General features: G+C 41.5%; 1 protein-coding gene across 7 annotated transcripts in view; it reads right to left on the reverse strand.

The window, feature by feature from the left end:
* Nucleotides 1-24,661, reverse strand: part of RAI2 (retinoic acid induced 2) — a 385,424-nt gene that overhangs the window by 359,734 nt on the left and 1,029 nt on the right. The window lies entirely within an intron of this gene.

The following is a 24,661-nucleotide window of genomic DNA, read 5'->3' on the forward strand; positions in this document are numbered from 1 at the left end:
AATAAAAAATTAAAAAAATTAAAAAAATAAATAAAACAAGAAAAGGGAATTCCCTTGTGGTACAGTGGGTTAAGGATCTGGTATTGTCACTGCAGCAGCTCAGGTTGCTGCTGTGGCACGGGTTTGATCCCTACCCCGAGAACTCCCATGTGCCAAGGGCATGGCCAAAAAAAAAGAAAAACAAAAAACAAGAGAAGACAGAAAAAGGTGGAAGACGAAACAAACAAACAAAAGATAAGGGCAATGAATAAAAAACAGCAACAACCAGGGGGATGCTACCGGCATCTAATGAGTAGAGACTAGAGATGCTGCTAAACAACCTTAAATGTACAGGACAGGCCCCCACAACAATAAATTATTCAATCCCAAAATGTCAACAGTAATGAGGTTGAGAAACTCTGCTGCATCAACCCCATGAATTATATACCTAAAAATTTTCTTAGTGAATGCAGCAGAGATAGCTAAATGTACAATAAAATTCATGTATTTGCTTCCATGGTATACAATTATTGTTGGGAAATGGCTTTTCAGCTAGGTACTATATTTCTAGATTCTAGGTAGAGCTATATGGCTAGGTTCTTGAAAAAGGAACGTGTGAGGAAGTGATGTGTGTCCCTTATGAGCCCAGGTGATTAAGAAGCAAGTATGCCTTCTCCACTTCCTTTTCTTTCCCTTGGCTGCTAACTGAATACAAGAGATTAAGCAATGGAGTCTGATGCCCTACAGGCCAGCAGAGACACAAGATGGAAGGAGTCTGGGTCTCTGAATGAATGCATGGCATACTGTCTGCTGAACAGGAACTACCTATGGACAGTTATGAGGACAAGAAATAAATTCTATAAGCCACTAAAATTTGGGAGAATACTTGTTACAGCAGCTAGAATCTCCCTAACTAATACAGTAACAATTTTAAAAGAATTCCGAATCACCAACATTTAAAAAGTTATTACTGAGGTAACACATCTCATGAACCACCTTCTTCAATTGTTCAGGAAACACTGCAGATTCTGTCACAAGGGTTATTATGAGGACTCCATTTCTTAGTAAGTTTTCACGTGAGACTTGATCTTGAAATAATGACTACTGCATGTCATTCTCCCTAATCCTTCTCCCTCTGCCCCAGTTGAGAAAGACGTATAGTACTTTTTTCTAGTAACAGCCCCAGTTAAAGTTCCCAGTAACCCCAGGAGCTTATGGATCAGTCCCTGCAAAAGAGAGAATTTCAGGTGCCATCTCACTCATTGGTAAACCATCAATTCTGTTTCTGTTGCTATTGAGAACATGGAGTCCAGTACAATCTGGTCAGTCCCAGTTAATATTTTCAATATTAAAAGAAGAAGACCTTACCTGTAGCTAAATGTACCCTACCTAAAGCTACAGCGAACCATGCTAGACACATATACAAAAGAATCTGGTATGTGGAGTTTCTGCTGTGGTGCAGTGGTTAAGTATCTAACTGCAGCAGTTCAGATCTCAGTGGAGGCACAGGTTGAATCCCCAGCCCAATGCAGTAGATTACAGGATCTGGTATTGCTGCAGCTGTGGTGGAGGTTTCATGTGCAGCTTGGATTCCATCCCTGGACTAGGAACTTCCCTATGCCATGGAGGCAGCCATTAAAAAAAAAAAAAAAAAAAAAGAATCTGGTCTGCCACAAAGGCCCTCATACTTATCAGTGGTGAACTAATGGTCTATTAAATAAACTCTCTCAGGTCAACTAGCTGACTAAATCAGGGGGAAAAAATTGCCCAAAGTTAAATTTTTACCTCACACCATACTACAAAATAAATAAATTCTTGATGGGTTAATCATTAAAAGAGAAACACAAAATTAAAAATAAATGTTTAAGCGTTTCTGCTGTGGCACAATAGGATCTGTGTTGTCTTTGCAGGACCAGGACGCAGGTTCAATCCCCAGCATGGCACAGTGGGTTAAAAGATCTGGTATTGCTGCAGCTGCAGCATAGGTCACAACTGTGGCTCAGATCTGATCCCTGGCCTGGGAAGTCCATATGTCATGAGGCAGCCAAAATAACTAAATAAATAAATACTTAAATCATACTGACATGGTAACAAACTTCCAAAATATAAAAGCAGAGAAAAGAAATCAACATGTTCATCTAAAAACACAATAAAATTGGTGTTCCGGAGTTCCCGTCATGGCGCAGTGGTTAACGAATCCGACTAGGAACCATGAGGTTGCGGGTTCGGTCTCTGCCCTTGCTCAGTGGGTTAACGATCCGGCGTTGCCGTGAGCTGTGATGTAGGTTGCAGACGCGGCTCGGATCCCGCGTTGCTGTGGCTCTGGCGTAGGCCGGTGGCTACAGCTCCGATTCAACCCCTGGCCTGGGAACCTCCATATGCCGAGGGAGCGGCCCAAGAAATAGCAACAACAACAACAACAACAACAAAAAAACAACAACAAAAAGGACAAAAGACAAAAAAATAAATAAATAAAATTGGTGTTCCCATCGTGGCTCAGTGGTTAACAAATCTGACTAGAAACCATGAGGTTACAAGTTTGATCCCTGGCATTGCTCAGTGGGTAAGGCTCTGGCGTTGCCGTGAACTGTGGTGTAGGTTGCAGACGCTGCTCGGATCCCGTGTTGCTGTGGCTCTGGTGTAGGTTCCCTAGTCTGGGAACCTCCATATGCCACGGGAGCAGCCCCAGAAATGGCAAAAAGACAAAGAAAGAAAGAAAGAAAAAGAAGGAAGGAAGGAAGGAAGGAAGGAAGAGAAAGAAAGAAAGAAAGAAAGAAAGAAAGAAAGAAAGAAAGAAAGAAAGAAAGAAAGAAAGAAAGAAAGGGAAAAGACAGAAAGAAAGAAAAACAGAAAGACAAACACAATAAAATTAAAAGAACAAGGAAGGAAAATATTTGTATTACATTTAATATTATTGATCTAGGTATTTTAAAAATCAGTTTCTTCTAAAAGATGAGATCCTAATGGTAAAAATAAGTGAAGGTTGTGACGGATACTTCACAAAAGAAGAAATAAAAATAGCTAATGAATATGTGAGAAAGTGTTCAACTTCCAACTAATAAATGAATGTAAATTAAAACGAGACACTATTTTCACCTTTCGAACTGCTAATAATTTAGAAATGATAATTTAGAAACTGTCCTACTCTGTTTTGATAAACGAGCAGTGACATGAACAGTCATAACCTTCTGCAAATGCTGTACATTGGTGAGGCTTTCTGAAGGGCAATGTGGCAGCACAAATCAATGGCTTCAGAAAATACCATAAACTTGACCCAATAATTCTACTTCTAGGAATTATAGATACTTTGAAGATAATCAGAAAAGTGAGCAATGATCAAAGTACGAGGACTGTCCTGCCAGCTTTGTCTACAATAGAAAAAATTGGGAATCGCCTAGAAGTAAGGCTAAATAACTGATGACACACTTATTTAATAAAATCATAAACAACAAGTAAAGAACATGTTTTCAAGGAATACTTAACCACATGAGAAAATGCTCAGATTGTAATGGAAAAAGCAGGATATAAAATCATGCATTTCATATCACGTGGTTTTTTTGTTTGTTTTTGTTTTTTTTTTTACCACACTCACAGCATGTGGAAGTTCTTGGGCTGGGGATTGATCCTGCACCACAGTTTTGACCTTCACCACAGCTGCAGCAATATCGGATCCTCAATCTGCTGCACCACAGGGGGACTTCCTCACATCACAGGTTTAGATATATATATATATATCTAAAACATACATATACATACACACACACACACACATACATGTATATGTGTGTGTGTGTCCCTAAAAAGCGAAAATATATATTTTTTTCGCTTTTTAGGGCCACACCTGTGGCATAGGAAGTTCCCAGGCTAAGGGTCAAATCGGAGATGCAGCTGCCAGCCTACACCACAGCCACAGCAACATGGGATCCAAGCCTCGGATGCAACCTACACCATAGCTCATGGCAACGCCACATCCCCAACCCAGTGAGCAAGGCCAGGGATTGAACCAGAATCCTCAGGGGTACTAGCCAGGTTTGTAACTCTCTAATGAAGAAATGTTAGTAGTAGTCTCTGTAGTGAGATTATGAGTGGTTTCTAGTTTCTTCTTTATTATTTTCAGTGTTTATCCCCCACATTTTATATTTTTAAAAGTTTTTACCTTTATAATCAGGAAAAAAAGTAAATGAAATGTTACAATCCATTTTAGCTTTCCCATACTTCCAGAGGGAAATTCTGTCTTGATTATTCATAAAGTTGAACTTTTTTTCCAATTTGGTAAAGCCTGTACACACTAAGGACTGACTCTGGTCAGCTCCCTGGGTGGGCCTGCAAAACTTGCCATGTTGTTACTCAAGCAACTTCCCAGTTCAGTGTTTTCCATGCCAGACTTGTCTGTGACACAACTTGGAAGTTTTGAATTCTTCTTTTTTTTTTTTTTTTTTTTTTTTTTAAGAGCTACATCGCAGCACACGGAAGGTCCCAGGCTCGGGGTTGAATCAGAGCTACAGCTGCTGGCCTATGCCACAGCCACAGCAACTTGGGATCCAAGCCACATCTACAACCTAAACCACAGTTCATGGCAACGCCAGATCCTTAACCCACCGAGTGAGGCCAGGGATCAAACCCACGTCGTCATGGTTCCTAGTCAGGTTCGTTAACTACTGAGCCACGAAGGGAACTTGGCCAAGGAATTTTTAAAAAAAAAAAAAAAAAGCACTCATTTCACCTTATTTAGAAAGCATTGAAGGTCACCCTCTGGTTGCAGGATGCTGTATAAAAAATCACTTCAAAGCTCAGAGGCTTAATACAAGAATCATTTATTATCTCTCGTTGTGTTCTGAAGTTCAGGAATCCAGGAGCAGCTTAACTGGGTGAGTCTGGCTCAGAGTCTCTCATGAGGTTCCATTAAGATGTCAGCTCACCTGGAACAGGATCAGAACCCACTTCCAACATGGCTCACACTGATGGCAGGCAAACTGGTGCAGGCTGCTGTCTGCAGGCCTCAGGTCCTCTCTGTGTGGGCACTTGCAGAGAGCTACATGGATGTCCTCATGACATGGTGCTGGCTTCCCTCAGAGGGAGGAATCCAAGGCAAAGGCCCCAGTGCTTCTTAACACCTAGCCTCGCTGTCACTTCTGCACTATTCTAACGGTGACACAGGTCAGCCAGATTCAGTTGGGGAAGGGAGGGGAGGGGAGAGGCGAGGTGTGAATACCAGGAGGCAAGAATCGGTGGAGGCCATTACGGAGGCTGACTGCCCAGTTACCTATCCAGCATCTTGACAATGACCATTTCCTAACAAAACAACACTTTAGGTTAGGTGTCTTTCCCTGATCCCACCACAGGGAAAGGAAGCCGACCCATCCCCAAACCAGAGGTGAGACCACTTGGGCTAAATGTACCTACAGCCCCTTTGACAGGGCCTGGGTCACACTCCCAGACCTCAGCCAGTTAGCCACATGGCAACCTCCCAGTCTCCAGGATGATTCAGGGGGTGGCTTAGGACCAGATTCAGGCCAATGAGGCCTAAGAGCACACTTCTGTGGGACTTAAAAGAGAACCGCCAGAAGATATGGTTCCTGCCTTCCTCGGGAACCACATCTGAGCGCCAAGGATGCTACAGTGCCCGCTACCAGCCTAATAATCAGGCCGCCTTGTAGAGGAGGAGAGCTAAGAGATTCTCAAGAGAAAGAAAGTCCATCTTGATAGGACCAGAGCTGATCACTGCCCTGCCACAGGGCTCTTCCTTTATTGGGGGCAATAAAATGCCTTCAGAAATATGGGAAGTTTAAGATAGGTTTCCTAGTGAGTGCAGCCAAACCTGATTTTTTCCGCTTGCAAAATGGAGATATCACAAGGCTAAAAGAAATGAAGACAAATGCTCTGACGAAAAGAAATCTTGTTCCTTAACATAAGGAGGTAATTACATCTGTCTGAACCAAACCAAAATGTGGGACATCTCCCCTAATATTTGGACAAGAGTAGGACCAAAGCGGGTCTGGACCAACATGTCCAGAACCAACAATGGCCATGCTCATAAGCCAAACAGATGACTGCTTTGGGGGTACAATGGCGGGACTCTCTAAAGAGAATGTGCTGGGATCTGGGGCCCAGCTGGGGGAACTATAAGCTCAAGATCTCTGAGCTGTGGCGAGGGGCACCAGAAGGCGGCCACATGAAACGTGTCTTCAAAATGAGCACCATGTGGCCCTGGGAGGACCACCACTTCTGGCCAGTGCCTGAAATGCCACATGAGCCCCTTGATTTAAGACCTAGAGGAGGAATATGATGAAGTTTAACGGCATTTCGCCATGAACTGGGGTCTTAGCCCTGTCTGAGATTTGTGTGCAATATTTGCACAGAATAAAGGAACGTGCCATGGAGGTGAAGGGATAGAGAAAGAGGTTGAGAAATCTAGATGACACTGAAGACTAACTTGGCTGCATCATGCTTTTTTTTTTTTTTTTTGCTTTTTAGGGCCGCACCCACAGCATATGGAGGTTCCCAGACTAGGCCACAGTCACACCCACAGTCACAGCAGATCTGAGCCACAGATGCGATCTACACCACAACTCACGGCAACACCGAATCCTTAACCCATCAAGTGAGGCCAGGGATGGAAGCCGCAACCTCATGGCTCCTCGTCAGATTCGTTTCCACTGCGCCATGATAGGAATGCTGGCTGCCTCCAACTTTTGCGGGTGGCGGAAGAACTTGCTGATTCACAGCTTTGCCCAAGGCAGGTCACTTATGATATTTAAGAAGCATATACATAGACTTGCTACGTGCCGTGCCTGTTCTGAGGGCTTTATATTTACTTGCTTAATCCCTTCAACAAGCCCATGAAATCGATATTCTTATCATCCTTATTTTACAGATAAGGAAAGTATAAAATAATGCACAGAGAGGTTAAGAAACTGGCCCAAGGTCACACAACGACAAACCAAGGCCCAGAGCAGTTAAGTGACCTACCCGTAGTCACACAGCTGGTAAATGGCAGAGTCAGGATCTGAATACGGCATGTGCCGCCAGAGCCCATGCTCCTAACCACCACGCCTGCTGCCTACACGATCACGTTTCAGTTTCTCTGCAGACTTTCGGCTCCATGTCCCCCGGCGGGGAAGTTTCTTTCTGCAAGTCAGTTCACCCTAGCCTTAGGGAAGTTAGAGCATATTTAAGTACACATGGCAGCTGGAAGGGGCTTTTTTCCAGTCAGGTCTGGCCCTCAAACCTGGGATACTTGGTTGCCACAAACTCTAGTTCTGCTGTCTTCAACCAGCCTGATGAACACCCGTAACTCTGGGCTTGTTGGAAATGCAGCCAACCATGAGAGACCTGGGCCAACCATTTTCTTCTTTGCCCAAGCTTCCTGATCATTCCAGGCCTCTGCCCATCACACACCCTCCTTCTTAAATACTATCATCAGTGCCGGGGTCGTTAGGGAGAAAACCAATGAAGGGGAAATGATTATAAAAGTTACATCTGCTGTTCAGGCAGCTGTTCGCCTTCCTCATTAGGACAATCAATCATTTTTCAACATTTTTGTAACTAGGAAAAGGCTTCATTTATTCTAAGACTAAGGAACAGGAATGAGGGAATTAAATCCCACAGGTCTTTAGCTGATGGGATTTTTTTTTTAATATTCTGTCCTCGCCAATGACCTAATTAAGCTTTCAGAGAATGATAAACTCTCACCTCCTCTGTCTTGTTTCCGTCTGTGCTTTTGCAGAAGAGGAGCCCCATGCCCCTAGCAGTCCATGCCTTTTATTCCGGCTTTCTCTTTAGTCTCATCTTTGTAGATTAAGCTCAGCTTTCTCTGATTTCCTGCAAAGGGCTTCTCAGAAATGTGTCATCATCACTAAAACCTTACATCCAAGACACAGATTGTCAAAAAGACATGAAGTCAAAACAAACAAACAAACAAAAAGATATGAAGTCATATATCTGTGGAATCAGAACCGTAGGACAGGAAATTCACCCCTTGTAATGAGGATGAGCCCAAACCATGGGGGCAGACTGCCCGGGTTCAAATACCGACCTTGTCCCCTACTAGTTATTGGACCTTGGGCACATTACTTAGCTTCTCGGTGCCTTGGTGTCCTCATCTGTAGAATGGAGAATAAAAGTATATATGTATCTCCACGGGGATAAGTTAAATAACAGTAAACATAAACCACGTAAAACAGTGCCTGGCACACAGTAAACAAGCGCTTCTATTATTACTATTGCTACTGCTTCTGCTGCTGCTGCTATACTATCTAGTCTGTCTGCCTCTGATGCCATGTGCCCTCTTGAACATCTTCCTCTTCAAACCCCAACGTCTGATGAGCCCAATGATCTGCCTTCTCTGTGCCTATGTCCTGGCTACTGAGAGCTTTGGGGAAAATCAAACAAGTGGGTGGATGCAAACTCATGGTCTCCAAGCCAAGCCCATTCACCAGTTAGTCTCCATCGGTGTGCCTCCTTGCATCAGCTAGGATCCAGACAGAAAGACAAAGCACTACAGTTATTTCAGCGGAGGTAAACCAGGGATGGGAGGTGAAATTGCTGAAAACAGGCTTTGGAGATCTCAAAAGAAAGACAGGAAATGCTGAGGTAACATAGGAATCAGTGGCCACCCCGGGATATGGAGGAACAAAGGGAAGAGGTTGAAGTTATCAGAACCTAGCAGCCTGGAGGAGGAACCCTGCGTGGTTGTGACCCAGATCCCCATAGAGGAGACACCACCCATCTCTGAGGGAACACAATGAGGCTGATCATGAGAGTGTTGGGAAAACTGCAAACTGGATGAGAATGAATTAGTGGTGGTGCAATGCTCCCAGAAATAGGAAACAGACATGAAACACCCAGGAAGCAGACAGGAAGGAGCAGCCACAGGTCCTTCCAACCATAGCTACACTGATCTTTCTAAAAAGCCAATGTGGCCATGGCACAAGCCTTCTTAGAGATGGGGCTTTCTTTGCATCTCCAGTAGCGTCTGGAGTGTAGCTTGTCATACAGGTTTCCTAGAGCTGGTCCTGGCCTGCTCACCAGCACTGTCTTTTCCCACAATCCGAGCTCTCTCCCTGACTGCATCCACACCAGTCATGTTGAATTTACTGCATTCTTCCAAACACTTCATGCCTTTGTTCGGGCCTGGAAAGCTCTTCTCTATGAAATCTTTGTTGGTCACCCAAACCAGGAATAGCTAATCCTTTCTGTGTGCCTTCCTTGTAGTCCCAACAGACCGCTTTTAGCAGCTGCTGCTGGGGCTCTGCCCACATCTCCTTGGAAGAGATGCTTTTACTAAGACAAGGGAGACACAGAAGGCTGCTTGCTATGAACACCTGTGTCTCTACCTGGGGCTGTATAGTGGCCCACTGGAGCACACTTAGCCATGTGCTCAGGAGGAGTGCTACGGAGTTAATGACCCTCCAGGCAGACTTCAAACAACGATGAGGAGGGATCTGATGGATAACTGCCCCAGCTGTGTGGCCCCTTGATTGGGAAAATTAAGCACATTTACACCGGCTCCCAGAGTTCCCCAGAGATCCTGAACCCTCGCTGCCTATGATACTAACTAGTTTAAAAATACTCCCGTGACCAGCTCCCTGCCCCAATTCCCTGATCTTTTCTACCAGTGTTTCCTGGCATCACTTCCCAAATAAATTACTTGCACCCAAATCCTTATTGCACAGGTGTGCTTTGGGAGAAACCCAAATTAAGGCACTCCTCTCACGGCCCATTACATAGTGCTATACTCATCTGTTTAAACATACCTATCCCCTAAGCTTTCCCATTCAACTCTATCATTCTTCTTGAATCCTCACGTCATAACACAGTGCCGGCTACAAAATATGCCCTCCAGCCATGCTTATTGACTAAAAGATTTGAAGCCCCAAACAGCGGCATTGCAAAATGTATTGTGAGAGGAACAGGGACTATTGGAGAAGGCTACCAAGGGGCTTTGAGATTATAATTCACATTTTTGGAGGTGGGGCTGCTTGGGCAGCCAAAGAAAGGGAGTAGAATTGCTACTTTTAATCCCTCTGTTTCTTTAAAAGAGATTGAAAAAGCCGTAATAGAAGAGTACACGTACACACACACACACACACACACACACAGAAATGCGAGAGGCAGAAATTTTCCCCCCTTCACCATGCCGCATAGGTCTGGCCCCCACAGCAGCTGTCAACTCTGATTCTAACAATCATATATCCCTTTACGCTACTCTAAGAAATGTCATACCCAAATCACATCACTGTGGCAGCCCTTTCACTCTGCGAAGCTCAGAAAGCAGGCAGTCCTAACGCTGCCTGGCATGGCTGATGTCCTGCTTAAAGGCCATCTGCTCTCTCTCTAATCAGGACCAACCATGTTGGGAATATTCACTCCAATTTAATCTTCCTCTGAATGAGATTTATCATAAATAAAAGCTTTGCCATAATGCCCAAGAGTGTCCCAATTCTCTTATGATTATCAGCATTAGAAATAAAACCTCCGGGGAGTTTCCATCGTGGCTCAGCAGGTTAAGGACGCGACATTGTCTCCATGCATATGCGGGTCTGATCCCTGGCCTCTCTCAGTGGGTTAAGGATCGGGCACTGCTATAAGCTGTGGTGCAGGCCAGCAGCTGCAGCTCCAATTCAACCCCTAGCCCAGGAACTTCCATGTGCCAAGGGAAGGAAAGGGAAGGGAAAAGGGAGGGGCGGGGGAGGGGAGGAAGGGAAGGAAGGGAAGGGAGGGAAGGAAGGGCAGGGCTCCGCATACCAGAGTCACGTCAGCTTCTTACCCAGGAAGGCTTCTGTGCAGCCCAAGAGTTGCGTTCTGTTATGCAAGTTACTCTGACTTCTTTTAGCCAAGCCCTACATCAGCAGTTTTTTTTACCATATGTCCTCCTGCCTGGACAGCTGGGAGGGGGGGGGACCTCTAAATCAAAGCATCTCATGACTCCTTCCAATAATGTAACTACTGGAAAAGATTTTTAACTTATAATTATTTTATCATCCAAATTTCTGAGCACCTAGACTGTGCCAATACCACTTACAAAGCACCGTGCAAAATGTTTTACATACGGCAGCTCTCTCAATGCTCAAAACAACCGGCTGAGAAAGGGAGGTGGATTAGCTTCCTGTCACAGCAGGGGAAGCAGAGGTATGCCGATTTGCGTAAACGCCCAAGCCTGTGCACGCTACACAGTATTACTCTGGCATTACTTCAAACTTCACACAGTAGAATTTCAGTTCTGAAAAGGATCATAGAGATTAACTAGCACTGAACCTCCTTCTGAGGTGCTACTCCTTGACAATTTAACACATGATTTTGGCAATCAGATAGATCTGAGCAGGACTTCAAGACCTGCCACGTAACTAGCTGTGTGGGCACAGACAAGACATTTAATGTCTTTAAGCCTTCAGTCTCCCCATCTATAAAATGGGGATAATAACAGGTACCTCCTGAGGATAGGATTGCTGTGAAGAAGAAACAAGATCCTGTATGAAAATGACTTAGCTTGTTGCTTAGCAAGTATCTATGAAATATTAGAAAACACTTACGTAGTACTAACTACATTGCATGTACCCTTCTAAGTGCTTGCCATGTATTGAATTAATCTTCGTTCCCACAATTACCTCAGGAAACAGCTACTATCATAATCCCCACTTTACGGACGGATTAACTAAAGCACATGTCAGACACCAAACCACAGGCCCAGTAAGCTCAGAGAACACAAAGCAGGATAAATGCCAAAAAAAGAAAAAGAAAAAAAAACTACATGTAGGCCTAGAGTATTTAAACTGCAGAAAGTCAAAGAGAAAGAAAAAATTATTGAAAGAAGACAGAGGGAAAAAATATCTTACCAATACAGAAGCAAGGATAAGAACTACATCTGATTTCTCATAAACCATGCAATCAAGAATACAGTGAAATATTTGAAGTGTTAAGAGAAGAAATATACCGACCTAGAAATCTGTAACCTTTGTAATTATCCCTCAAAAGTGAGGAAAAATAAAGATTTTCTAAAATAAAAATTGGGGGAATTTGTTGCAAAAGACCTGCGGCAAGAAATGTTACAAGAAGTTCTTTAGAGAGAATGAAAATGATACAGGTCAGAAACATGGACCTACATAAGAAAGGAAGAGCATCAGAGAATGAATAAAAGAAAGCAAAATAAAAGCTTTAATTTTTCTTACGCTTAATTGCTCTAACAGATAACAGTTTGTTCAAAATAATAATAGCAATAATGTATTCAATTACTGTGTATGCTTTTATATACACACGTTTTCTTTGTATAAATGAAATGAATGACAGTAATGATACAAGGGATGGGAGGGAGGAATTAGGATTATTTTGTTGTTATAACTTACCCGTACTACCCACGAAGTGGCATGGTGTTATTTGAAAGTGGATTCAGGAGTCCCCATCGTGGCTCAGTGGTTAACGAATCCGACTAGAAACCATGAGGTTGCGGGTTTGGTCCCTGGCCTTGCTCAGTGGGTTAAGGATCCAGCATTGCCGTGAGCTGTGGTGTAGGTGGCAGACGCAGCTCGGATACCGCGTTGCTGTGGCTGTGGCACAGGCCGGCGGCTACAGCTCCGATTAGACCCCTAGCCTGGGAACCTCCATATGCCACGGGAGCAGCCCAAGAAACGGCAAAAAGAAAAAAAAAAAGAAAGGGGATTCATATTTGTTGTAAATGTATACTGCAAACTCTAGAGAAACCACCAAAAAAGTACATAAGAAGTACAAGTGATATGCTAAAAATGAGAGGAAATGGAATCATACAAAGTGCTCAGTTAAAACCACAAAAGCAGAAAAAGTATGGAAGTCAAAAATAAGAGAAAAGAATAAGGGCAACAAACAGAAAATAGTAACAAGTATGGTAGATAGTCATCCAACTATATCAATGATCACTTTTAAACATCAATGGTCTAAATACACCAATTAAAAGACCAAGATTGTCAAAGTGAGTCAGAAAACACGACTCTACTGTATGTCTACAAGTAACCCACTTTAAATATAATGACACACACAGAAAAGTAAATGAATAGAGAAAGATATACCATGCTAACACCAATAATCAAAAGAAAACAGGAGTAGCCATATTAATCTGAGACAGAGCAGACTTCAGAGCAAGAAAAGTCACTGAGGATAAAGAGAGGCATTATATAATTTAAAAAGGGTCAATTCGCCAAGAAGGTATCATATGTATGAACCTAACAATAGAGTGTCAAAATACGTGAGGCAAAAAAAGAACTGCAAGGAAAGAGAGATAAATACACTGGTGTAAGTGGAGACTTCAACACCCTTGTATCAGAAACCGATCCAGCAGGTGGAAAATATAGTAAGGACGTCGTTGAACTGAACAGCATAACCAATTAACTGGATTTCACTGACATCTATAGACGACTTCATCCAACAATATTCAGAGTACACATTCTTCTCAAGCTCACAAGGAACATTCGCCAAGACAGACCTCATTCTGGACCACAAAAAACACCTTAATAAATTTAAAAGAATGGAAATCATACAATGTGTATGCTCAAACCACAATGGAATTTATGCAGAAATCAGTAGCAGAAAGACACCTGGGACATACCAAAATTCTTGGTGATTTTAACAATACACTTCTAATTAATATAAGCCAAAGAAAAAACTGCAAGAGAAATTCTAAAATATTTTGAACTAAATAATAACAAAAATACAACTCATCAAAATCTGAAGGATACAGTGAATAATGCTTAAAGGGAAATTTATAGCAATGAATGCCTCTATTAAAAAAGAAGAAAGATATAAAATCAATAATCTAGGCTTCCACCTTAGGAAACTAAAAAAGAAATGCAAATCAAATTCAAAGTAAACAGAAGAAAAGAAATAATAAAAATTCAAGGGGTTCCCTGGTGGCCTAGCAGGTTAAGGACCTGGCATCACTGTTGAGGCTTTGGTTAACACTATGGTGCAGGTTCAATCCCTGGCCCAGGAATTTCTGCATGCTGTGGGTGTGGCCAAATAAAATTCAAGCAGAAATCATTGAAATTGAAATGAGGAAATCAATACAGAAAATCAACAAGACCAAAAGCTCTTTCTTTCTTTTTTTTTTTTTTTTAAGCGCCTCACTCACGGCATATGGAGGTTCCCAGGCTAGAGGTCAAATCAGAGCTGCAGCTGCCAGCCTATGACACAGCCACAGCAACAAGGGATCCAAGCCACATCTGCAACCTATGCACAGCTCATGGCAACACTGGATCCTTAACCCACTGAGTGAGGCCAGGGATCGAACCCACATCCTCATGGATACTAGTTGGGTTCGTTAACCGCTCAGCCATGATGGGAACTCCCAAAAGCTGCTTCTTTGAGAAGATCAATAAAATCAATAAGCCTCTAGCCAGGCTAAGAAAAAAGAGTAGATACAAGTTAGTGGTACCAGAAATGGAAGAGGGAACATCACTTAAAAGTTCATGATCATTAAAAGGAAGAAAAGGATGAAGTTCTCTGGTGGCCTAGCACGTTAAGGATCCAGCGTTGTCCCCACTGTAGCACAGGTTCAGTCTCTAACCCATGAATTTCTGCATGCCATGGGCATGGCCAAAAAAAGGAAGATAAAGAAATATTAAGGATAACTCTATGCCCACCGATCTGATCACTTAGAGGAAATGGACCAATTCCTTAAAGACACAATCTACCAAATCTCACACTTAATAAATCTATTTTTTTTAAAAATTAAACTAAAATTACTCTTACCATATGATCCAGCAACCGTGCTCCTTGGTATTTAACCACATGAACTGGAAACTTATGTCCACACAAAAACCTGTACACAGACGTTTATGGTAGTTTCATTCATAAGTGCCAAAACTTGGCAGCAGACAAGACACCCTTTAGAGAGTGAGCGTATAAATAAACTGGTACATCCAGACAACAGAATATTATTCAGTATTAAAGAAAAAATGAGCTATTAAGCCATGAAAAAACATGGAGGAAACTCAATACATATTAAAAAGTAAATGAAGGGGTTCCCACTGTGGCTCGGCAGTAACGAATCTGACTAGTATTCAGGAGGACGCGGGTTCGATCCCTGTCCTCGCTCAGTGGGTTAAAGATCTGGCGTTGCCATGAGCTGTGGTATAGGTCACAGATGTGGCTCGGATCCTGCGTTGCTTTGGCTGTGGCGTAGGCCGGCAGCTACAGCTCCGATTGGACCCCTAGCCTGGGAGCCTCCATATGCCATGGGTGTGGCCCTAAAGAGACAAAAAAAAAAAAAAAAAAAAAAAGATAAAAGCAACCAATCTGAAAAGGTTACATACTGTATAATGCCACCTATATGTCATTCTGGAAAAGGCAAAACTATGGAGACAGTAAAGAGATACGTGGTTGCCAGGGGTTGGTGGTGAGAGATGAACGAGTAGACAGAGCACAGAGAATTTTGGGGGCAGTGAAACTACTCTGTATGATACTACAGTGATGGATACACATCATTATACATTTGTCCAAACCCATGGAAGAACACAAAAAGTGAACCCTAATGTAAACTGCGGTCTTTGGGTGATTTATGATGCATCAAAGTAGGTTCACTGACTGCAACACTGATTGTTGATAGTGGGAGAGGCTGAGCAGTATGGGGCCTGGGGGTATATAGGAACTTTACACTTTCCACTCAGTTTTTCCGTGAAACTAAAATTTCCCTGTAAAAATAAAAGTTTTTCTTTGGAAAGGTTCCTTTGTGCCGTATATTAGATTCCAGATAGAAGTGATATCAAAGAAAATCATGGACTTGGAGAATAGACTTGTGGTTGCCAAGGGGGAAGGGGAGGGAGTGGGAGGGACTGGGAGCTTGGGGTAAAGAGATGCAGAATGTAGCCTTCAGGATGGATTAGCAGCGGGATCCTGCTGTGTAGCACTGGGAACTCTGTCTAGTCACTTATGACGGCACATGTAATGTGAGAAAAAAGAATGCATACATGTATGTGTAACTGGGTCACCACGCTGTACAGTAGAAAAAAATAAATATATATAAATAAATGACAAAAAAATAAAAACAAGTTTATTAATTTTTAAAAAATAAAATGGAACATTCTTCAACCAGCAATACAGTTCAAGCTTCAACTAGCTGTAAAATCAGAAATAAAACCCAACAACCTCGAGGCACAAAGGTGTTCCAGGTAACAACAGCAGAGCCAAAATTTGAACCCTGGCAATCTCTCTGGATTAAGTGTACTTATCCAATATACCACTCTGCCTCTCAATTGTTTATTATTTCGCAAATGGGAAAACGGAGACTCAGAAGGATCAGCCACTTGCTGAGGTCCTGGATTCAGTAAGATTCCAGGTTTCCTGAACCCCCTGAAACACAGTTCTTCCTCTACTCTCTCATATTGTCTTGGCATTTCCCCATGTCTCCCTCTTCACAATATCTAGAAAGATGCAGATGTATTGTCCTGAAAAGGGGGAAACTTCTGTTCCAAGCATAACCTATCAATACTCAAATTCTTTTGGAAGAAAAAAACCGTCTCCTCTTTACTAATGCAAGCAATCAGTCAATAAAATGGCGGGTCTCATCTGCCCAGGACTCCAGCAGTTTCAGCATGCTTAGTTTTGGCATCAACGTGCACGGCTTCATGAGACACACAGGATGAACAGAACACAGACGAGAATGAAATCCAAGTAGGTATGTAGCTAGGAAATAGCTGGTAGAAGGAGTTTACTTTTCAGTTTAGTTTTTTTTTTTTTTTTTTTAACGTGCCCACTGAGACGCATTAGAAAACAGGAGACTGTTTTTTCTTTCAAAGTTTGTCCAGCTGAAGGCAATATGCTTTGGTATAATTCCCTGACCCATTTTTTTCTCCTGATAAGAGATAAATAGCCAAGATACCTAGGTGTGAGGGACAGTCTATCTGCAGAAGGCCCTTATTTGATTAGACACTGCTTTTATTTTACAGCAGTTCGTATTTCCAAAGGCATCTCTTTCTCTGCTTCATTTTACATCCCAATTTATATTTCCTTCCACAAAACCCAAGGCTCAGTATTTTCGAGTTAATACCACACTGCACCAGAACGCGTGATTATGTACAGTCTAATTTCCTTTAGGTCATGTTCACATTCAGTTATTTTATACATATTGAGAATAGAGCAATCTTTGCTTTGAATTTTTAAGCTGGGAGTTCAGTCTGCTCCAAGATAAATTAGACATTATTCCTAAGGCTTAGTGTGCTCTGGTGAACTACCCTAAGGCCCTGGAGTTTCAAACAAATGGCTTTCTTTTTCTCCTTTCAGAAAACCAAGCTGGGTCTCAAAGTATGTCCCTTGCTATTGTGATTCTCATTATTTCCTTTCATTCCGATAAGAAATCTTACAGTTCGGCATGATCCAATGCCTCAGTCACAAATGGCTGAGTGATGTTTGCTTAAATAACAGCCCTTCTGAGATGGCTGGTACTGGCTTCAGGTCAAACATAATGAAACTAAAGAGTGATCAGTGTTCAGAAATCACTGGCATGTTGCTGAGTGTGTAAGCATAATGCAATCATATCAGGTCCTATGCTTCATGGCAAAGCTGAGATGAAGAAGCTGGAGGAGGGTTTTTTCTTTCTTCCTTTTTTCTTTTTAGTTTGCTTGTTTGGAGAGTTACAGGAAACAGAAGCTTCAGGCTGCTGAGCATGAAGGGCCTCAGAAAAATTAAAAAGAAGCTGTGTGTGTATGTCCATGTTTATATGTGAATAATTGGATGTCATATACAATGATCACAACAGATACCCCATTTCCAAAGGTAACCAGTCCAGGGAAGAATGTCAAAGACGACAGAACTTCCACATATTACGAAACCTATGGTACTCTTATTGTCTGGGAGGTCATCAGCATCTTAAGGATCCTGGCAAGGAATTAGGCTTGATACGGGAAAAAAGAATAGATCTATGTGTATGTATAACTGATTCACTTTGCCGTAAACCTGAAGCTAATACAACCTTGTAAACCAACTATACCACAAGAAAAATTTTTTAAATATTTTAAAAAGGAAATTAGGCTTGAATAGAGATTGGTATTTCCCCTTACTTTCGTCCTAGTAACCTTCCAGCAAGGCATTCAAATTATGAAATGCTGCTGATGGTCTCCTCTTTTTGTTTCCTCCCTGTGCTCTTCTAATAGTTACTTTCTCAAGCATCCCAGAAACAACCACATACAGTAACAGATACCAAGTTTTACTGATCTAAAAGGACTCATATGTGAAAATAACCTTTCCTGTGTTCCCTCCCTTCCTGATAGTACAGCCAAGAGTGAATAAAGCATATATTCTCTCCTACTGACATAACCTCAAATAGACTTTCTTTAGCAGGAAACTGATACATGAAGCTGCTAGGACGTGCAGAAAGCAGACAGTGACTGAAGTTCCATTAGGTATAGTCACAGACAGATTGTGTCAGGAAGTCATAGGCCAGAGAGCAAGTGCCAAGGCAAGCAGAGATAGTGCATCCTTTAGGCGAGAGACACTACCGACAGAAAGGTTCTATTAGGCTGGAGAGGGGTTCAGAACCTTGGAGAGCTCCCAGTGAGCGCCATTGCTTTGAGGTCATTCATTCTGAGACCCAACCAGGTAGTTTGCCCTGCTTTCTGAACTCTCTAGTGGAAAGGGGATCTTATCCTTTCTACAAATGTCTTAGTCTCTATGAAATAAGAGTTTCATTCTCCTTCTCTCTAAGAAGTTCAGGACCTGGGTCCAAGTAGGTAGGTTGCAGCTGTCATCTAGCCTTAGTGAAAGTCACATAAGATGCTCACACCTCAAAAAATCTTGAAAAGTGCATAATCAAGGGACCTTGCCCTCTTTATATTCGAGAAGCTCTCTCTTCTAGGTGAGAGGCTAGTGCCTGCCTGAGCTCCAAACTTTTCGCCCAACTAACTGAAACCTTTATTGCCAAATGAACCACATCATTAACTCTATAACCCTAACAGGAAGATTACCAAAATGATGGTCCCCCTTCTTCCAGAAGGCATATTCTCAAGCAACTTAATATTGCTCGATAGTCTATGAAAAAAAGATTCTATAGAAAAATAAATTTGGGAAGCCATGCATTAAAATGTGCTTTCAGGGAGTTCCCGTAGTGGCGCAGTGGTTAATGAACCTGACTAGGAACCACGAGGTTGCGAGTTCAATCCCTGCCCTTGCTCAGTGGGTTAACGATCCAGCATTGCCATGAGCTGTGGTATAGGTTGCAGACGCGGCTCGGATCCCGTGTTGCTGTGGCTCTGGCGTAGGCCAGCAGCTACAGCTCCGATTCGACCCCTAGCCTGGGAACCTCCATATGCTGCGGGAGCGGCCCAAGAAATGGCAAAAAGACAAAAAAAAAAATGTGCTTTCATATATTTTTTTTTCCTCTCTCTTTATAAAATACAATGTGATGACATCTTCAGTCATATGTTTTCTTCCCTTCTTGGGATTATTTTTTCCTTTGGAGATATGTTTCCAAATGTAGAATTCCTGACTTTAATACTATTGCCTCATAGGTATGGCCATATTCTACTGAGATGGTGTAATTTTACTTCCATCAGCAATGTGTAAAAGCATCAGTTTTGCTAGTAACAAATTAGTAATTTGATTTGTATTTTTTGATGACTAGTACCTAGAGCTGCCTCTGGCTCACAGCAGATGCTCAATAAGTATTTGTTTAAGACTGTAATAAAAAGTTTAATACTTTCCCATATCTATTTGCTTAGCATAGATCCTCATTTGGAATTGCCAGTCTTTTTCCTAATTTTAGGGATGCTAATGTTTTCCTTTGAATTTACCTAAGATATTAAACCCATGTTTTCCATATTTGTTTAAAAAATGCTTCCCCTGTTTTTCAGTTTCTTATATATAAAGTTTAAAAAAAATCTATTTACTCCCAATTTGTCCATTTTGTTTTTTTCACTTTAAAGTTTATAAAACTTATCAAGAATGGCAGAGACCTCATAAAGTTCAATGTTTTCCTTATGAATTAATGTCATGTATATTTTATTCATTTGGCATTGTGGTGTGAAGCGTGGGTCTGAACTAATTTTTCTCTAAATCAGTAGCAGACATCTGAATACAACTTATAGTCACGTTGTCTTTTTCTGCAGTGTCTTTTGACTTTTAGCAGTGCCCCTTGGTAACACATGTGTGTTGAAACGAAAGAGAGCTTTAGATCTCATTAGAGGAAATAATGAGATAAAATGGAATTATCTGAGTTCCCATTGTGGTTCAGCGGGTTACAAACCCAACTAGTATCCATAAAAATGCGGGTTTAATCCCTGGCCTCGCTCAGTGGGTTAAGGATTCGTCAATGCCATGAACTGTGGCATAGACCATAGACGCAGGTCGGATCCTTGTTGCTGTGGCTTGACCCCTAGTCTGGGAACTTTCATATGCTGCAGGTGCGGCCCTAAAAAAATAAATAAGTAAAAAATTTAAAAAAGAAAAAATGGAATTATCTAATACTTCAGTGTGTGGGTTCCACCACTTTGCTCTCAAAGGGTTTACAATCTTGTCAAAGGTCAAACTTTTGTTTAATCCATTTATGTGTTTGAATATAACAATGTAGTGGCCTTAAGGTATTTTAAAATGCGTGCTGAAATTTCACTTACACTACAATTCATATGTGCAGTGTAAATGTCGTTTCTTTATTTCTTAAAAATCTAATATGTTATTCTTCACAAACCCCGATGGTACTTATTTCCAAGCCCTAGGGTCTTCTCAAGGCTAGAACTTGAATGATGGAAATGATGCTGGTTTCACAGAAAAAACGTCCTTATGTTCTCTTATGCTTTGTCCCCTGTTGGCCTTAAGGTCAGTGTCAGCAGCTGGTAAACTTGTGATGTGTCTGGTTTTGTTTTTTGGCTCAGTCAGTGTTCTAGGAAGAATACTGGCTCTCTCCCTGTGGCTATAGAAATCCCTCTGAGTCCCTGTCACAATCTCCTCCTCACCCCTGGGAACAGAGATCACCCTTTATCTTTTGCTCCAGATCACTGAGCCCTATGACAACCAGCCTCATGCAGGTTTCTTGGCTCCAACATAAGGTCCATGCCACATGGGAACTCAGATTGACTTAGGCATGCTAAGCAAGTTCTCACTTCGGGTGCTCCACAGAGATGCCCTTTACAGACCAATTCACCCACCCCTCTAGATGCTGTGTGATAGCTGCTAACAGCTTACCTATGTCCCCTTCCTTGGAGAATTTCCCTAGCTGAGCAGGAGCCACTTTTGCTCAGGAAGCTATGCCCACCCTCACCTTTGGGGTACAGCCCACAGCAATGACTAAATGCCACAGGGGTATGAAATTCTGGCCTCCTTACCTCAAGGGGAAACAGCTCTGTGGTATAACTCACACTACAGAACTCCCTATGGGTTCTACGCTGAAACTAAGAATACATCCTTGGCTAGCACCTTCCCCTGCCCTATCCCACTTCCATCATGACACTTCTCTTGAGAGCATTCCTCCAATAATCAGCAAGCACCAGAATCTGTCTCGAGCTCTACTTCTAGTGGACATGACTAAGACACTATGTCTCACTAAGATGATGCCTCTCTTCCCTAGTTGTCAAAGGGCCTCTGTCCAGCAGATTCCTCTGAAACTTTCAAGCACCGAATGATGCAAAAGTTCCTTGGTTTAGGTTTTCCCCAAATTTGTCTGTCAGCACCACTCCCAAGCTTTTCCCCAGGCCATGTATATATGAGAGTTCTTAATACACCAAAAAAAAAAAAAAAAAAAAAAACAAGTTTCATCAGTTTTGTGAGTTGCAAATACCTTCCCTAATTCTATGGCTTATCTTTTCACTCTTTACACTGTTCTTTAATAAACAGAAGTTCTCAAAGTTATTATCTAATTTATCAATATTTTCCCTTTCCTTATGGTTAGCCATCTTTTGTGTCATATTTACACAAGTCTTCCCAAAACCCAAAGCTTATTATCTAGGAACTTTTTAATTTTTAGGTTTTTAATATATGTGGAATATATTTGGGGGTAAAGTGAGAGATAGAGGTTTAATTTAATTACAGTTACCCCTTGTCTCAGTACTATATTTATTCTAAGGACTGACATTTCTATACTGGAAAATACGTCAAATACTGACCTTATGCGTGGGTACATTTCTGAGTTATTCATTCTATTCCATCAGTCTATTTTTCCATCCCTGAAAACTGTCTTGATTACTACAGATTTGTAGCAGTCTTCTTATCCAATGGATCAAGTCTTCTCTCTTATTCTTCCGTTTCAAAAGGGTAATGGCTATACTTGGCCTTTTGTATTTCCACGTGGTTTTTATTTTTTATGATTTTTATTTTTCCATTATAGTTGTTTTACAGTGTTCTGTCAATTCCTACTGCACAGCAAAGTAACCCAGTCACACATATATACACATACATTCTTTTTCCCACATTAACTTCCATCATGTTCCATCACAAGTGACTGGATCTAGTCCCCTGTGCTATACAGCAGGATCTCATTGCTTAGTCACTCCAAATGCAATAGTTTGCATCTATTAACCTCAGACTCCCAGTCCATCGCACTCCTTTCCCCTCCCCCTCGGCAATCACAAGCCTGTTCTCCAAGTCCATGCATTTCTTTTCTGTGGAAGGGTTCATTTGTGCCTTATATTAAATTCCAGGTATGTGATATCACATGGTATTTCTCTTTCTCTTTCTGACTTACTTCACTTAGTATGAGAGCCTCTTGTTTCATCCATGCTGCTGCAAATGGCATTATTTTGTTCTTTTTTATGGCTGAGTAGTATTCCATTGTGTATATATACCACATCTTCTTAATCCATTCATCTATCAACGGACATTTAAGCTGTTTCCATGTCTTGGATATTGTGAATAGTGCTGCAACAAACACACGGGTGCATGTATCTTTTTCAATGAAAGTTCTGTCTGGACATATGCCCAAGAGTGGGATTGCTGTGCCATATGATAGTTCTATATTTAGTTTTCTGAGGTACCTCCATACTGTTTTCCATAGTGGTTGTACCGATTTACAACCCCACCAATAGAGTAGGAGGGGTCTCCATGTGAATTTTAAAATCAGATCTTGAATTTTTCAAGATCTACGAAAGAACATTAATTTAAATTTAGAAATGAATTTGGGGATGATGGGCATCTTTCTTGCTCATATTTACTACCAGATAGCTCTTCCCTTCCTTATTTTCCTTTTATGTTTGAGTAAGATTTTATCCTTTTTTCTGCAGAAGTCTTGAATGTTCTTTAATAGATTTACTTCTTGGTATTTTATATTAATTTCATCCTCTCTTTGTTGCTGGTATGGAGAAATGTATTGGATTTTGGGGTACCGAACTTTTATATCCAGGGCCTGTGCTAAAATTCTCTTATTAATTCCAACAATTTTCTGCCAAAACATTTGGATTTTCTATGAATATATCATATCACATGCAAATAATGACAGTTTTCTGTTTCTTTCTTTCCAGTTCTTATGCCTTTTTCTTGATTTGTGCACTGGCCAGAACACTCTGAACAATGTTGAATTGTAGTGGTTATCGGGGCACCCTTGTCGTGGTCCTGATCTCCAAGGGAAGTTTTTGACATTTTATCATTTAGTATGTTTGCAGTAGAACTTTTAGAGACTAAGGATGGTCTCCTTTTCTCAGACTCTCCTAAGAGTTTTTACCATGAAAGTACGTTTAATATTATCAACTGAATTTCTGCAGCTATTGAATTGATCACATGATTCTCCTCCCTTTTATGCTATTAATGTGTTGAATTCAACTGTTGAATTTTCCAATTTTAACCCAACTTTGCATTCCTGGGTCAATCTCCATTTGGTCATAATGCATTATGTTCCATGAACACTCTTACACATGTCTTTTGGTGCACTGTGCACACATTTCTTTCAGCTACATTATAGAAGTAGAATTGCTGGGGTGTAGAGTGTGGAAGTTGGTTTTAAGAAAAGAGTTTGACTTTAGGTGCACTGAGCAAGGCTTCAGAAGGACCTCTAGGAGAAAATATTCAGCAGGCAATTAAAAATGTAGAACTGGAGTCTGGGTAGAAGCCAGGGATGTGGATTTGGGAGGCATCAACAGAAAGTTTATATTTGAAGCCACTGGAATAGAGTGCTCTGTGTGAAGGAGGATCATGGAAGAGAGAAAAGGACGCCATATCAACACATGGAAATTACCTGTAGCATGGAAGGAGGAGGACAAAGAGCCAGTAGAGACAGGCATGACTTCAGACAGGTAGGAGGAAAAGTGAGAGAGTATCAAGTTTTGAACTCTACCGAGAAAACAAAGCTAACGAGGTCCTTAGATGTAGTGATTTAGGTCTTCACTATTTTCTCCTATGCTTCTCTATTCATTCACTTTTAATCTTAATAAAGTTCTTTGGTTACTTTTGGAGTCATGCCAATTTGCAGGACTGTTATCACCCTGGCAGCTGCTAAGAACATTCTCTACCATCCCACAGAAATACTCAGGACAGAGTACTTAATGAGCACTTACTAATTATAGGCCCATCAGTCAAAATTATGACCTCCAAAATAGCAGGCTTTTAAAAGTCAGCTGAAGGTGCACATGTCACAGGACAAAGCTGTCACACAAATGGAGAGAGAGAAAAAAATAGGTTCCCTTTAAAAACTATTAACTTTATAGAACTGGGTAGCTGAGGTTTCATGACTTGATACATTGAATTTTCCTTCCCGCTACCTCTTACAACTCCTGTCAACACTATTTAAGGCTCCTTTTCAAAGGTT

This window comes from Sus scrofa, chromosome X, assembly GCF_054392235.1.
Source record: "Sus scrofa isolate SSC_HxYL_T2T_F1_AM1 chromosome X, Sscrofa_HxYL_maternal_Yorkshire_Landrace_v2.0, whole genome shotgun sequence".
NCBI lineage: Eukaryota > Metazoa > Chordata > Mammalia > Artiodactyla > Suidae > Sus > Sus scrofa.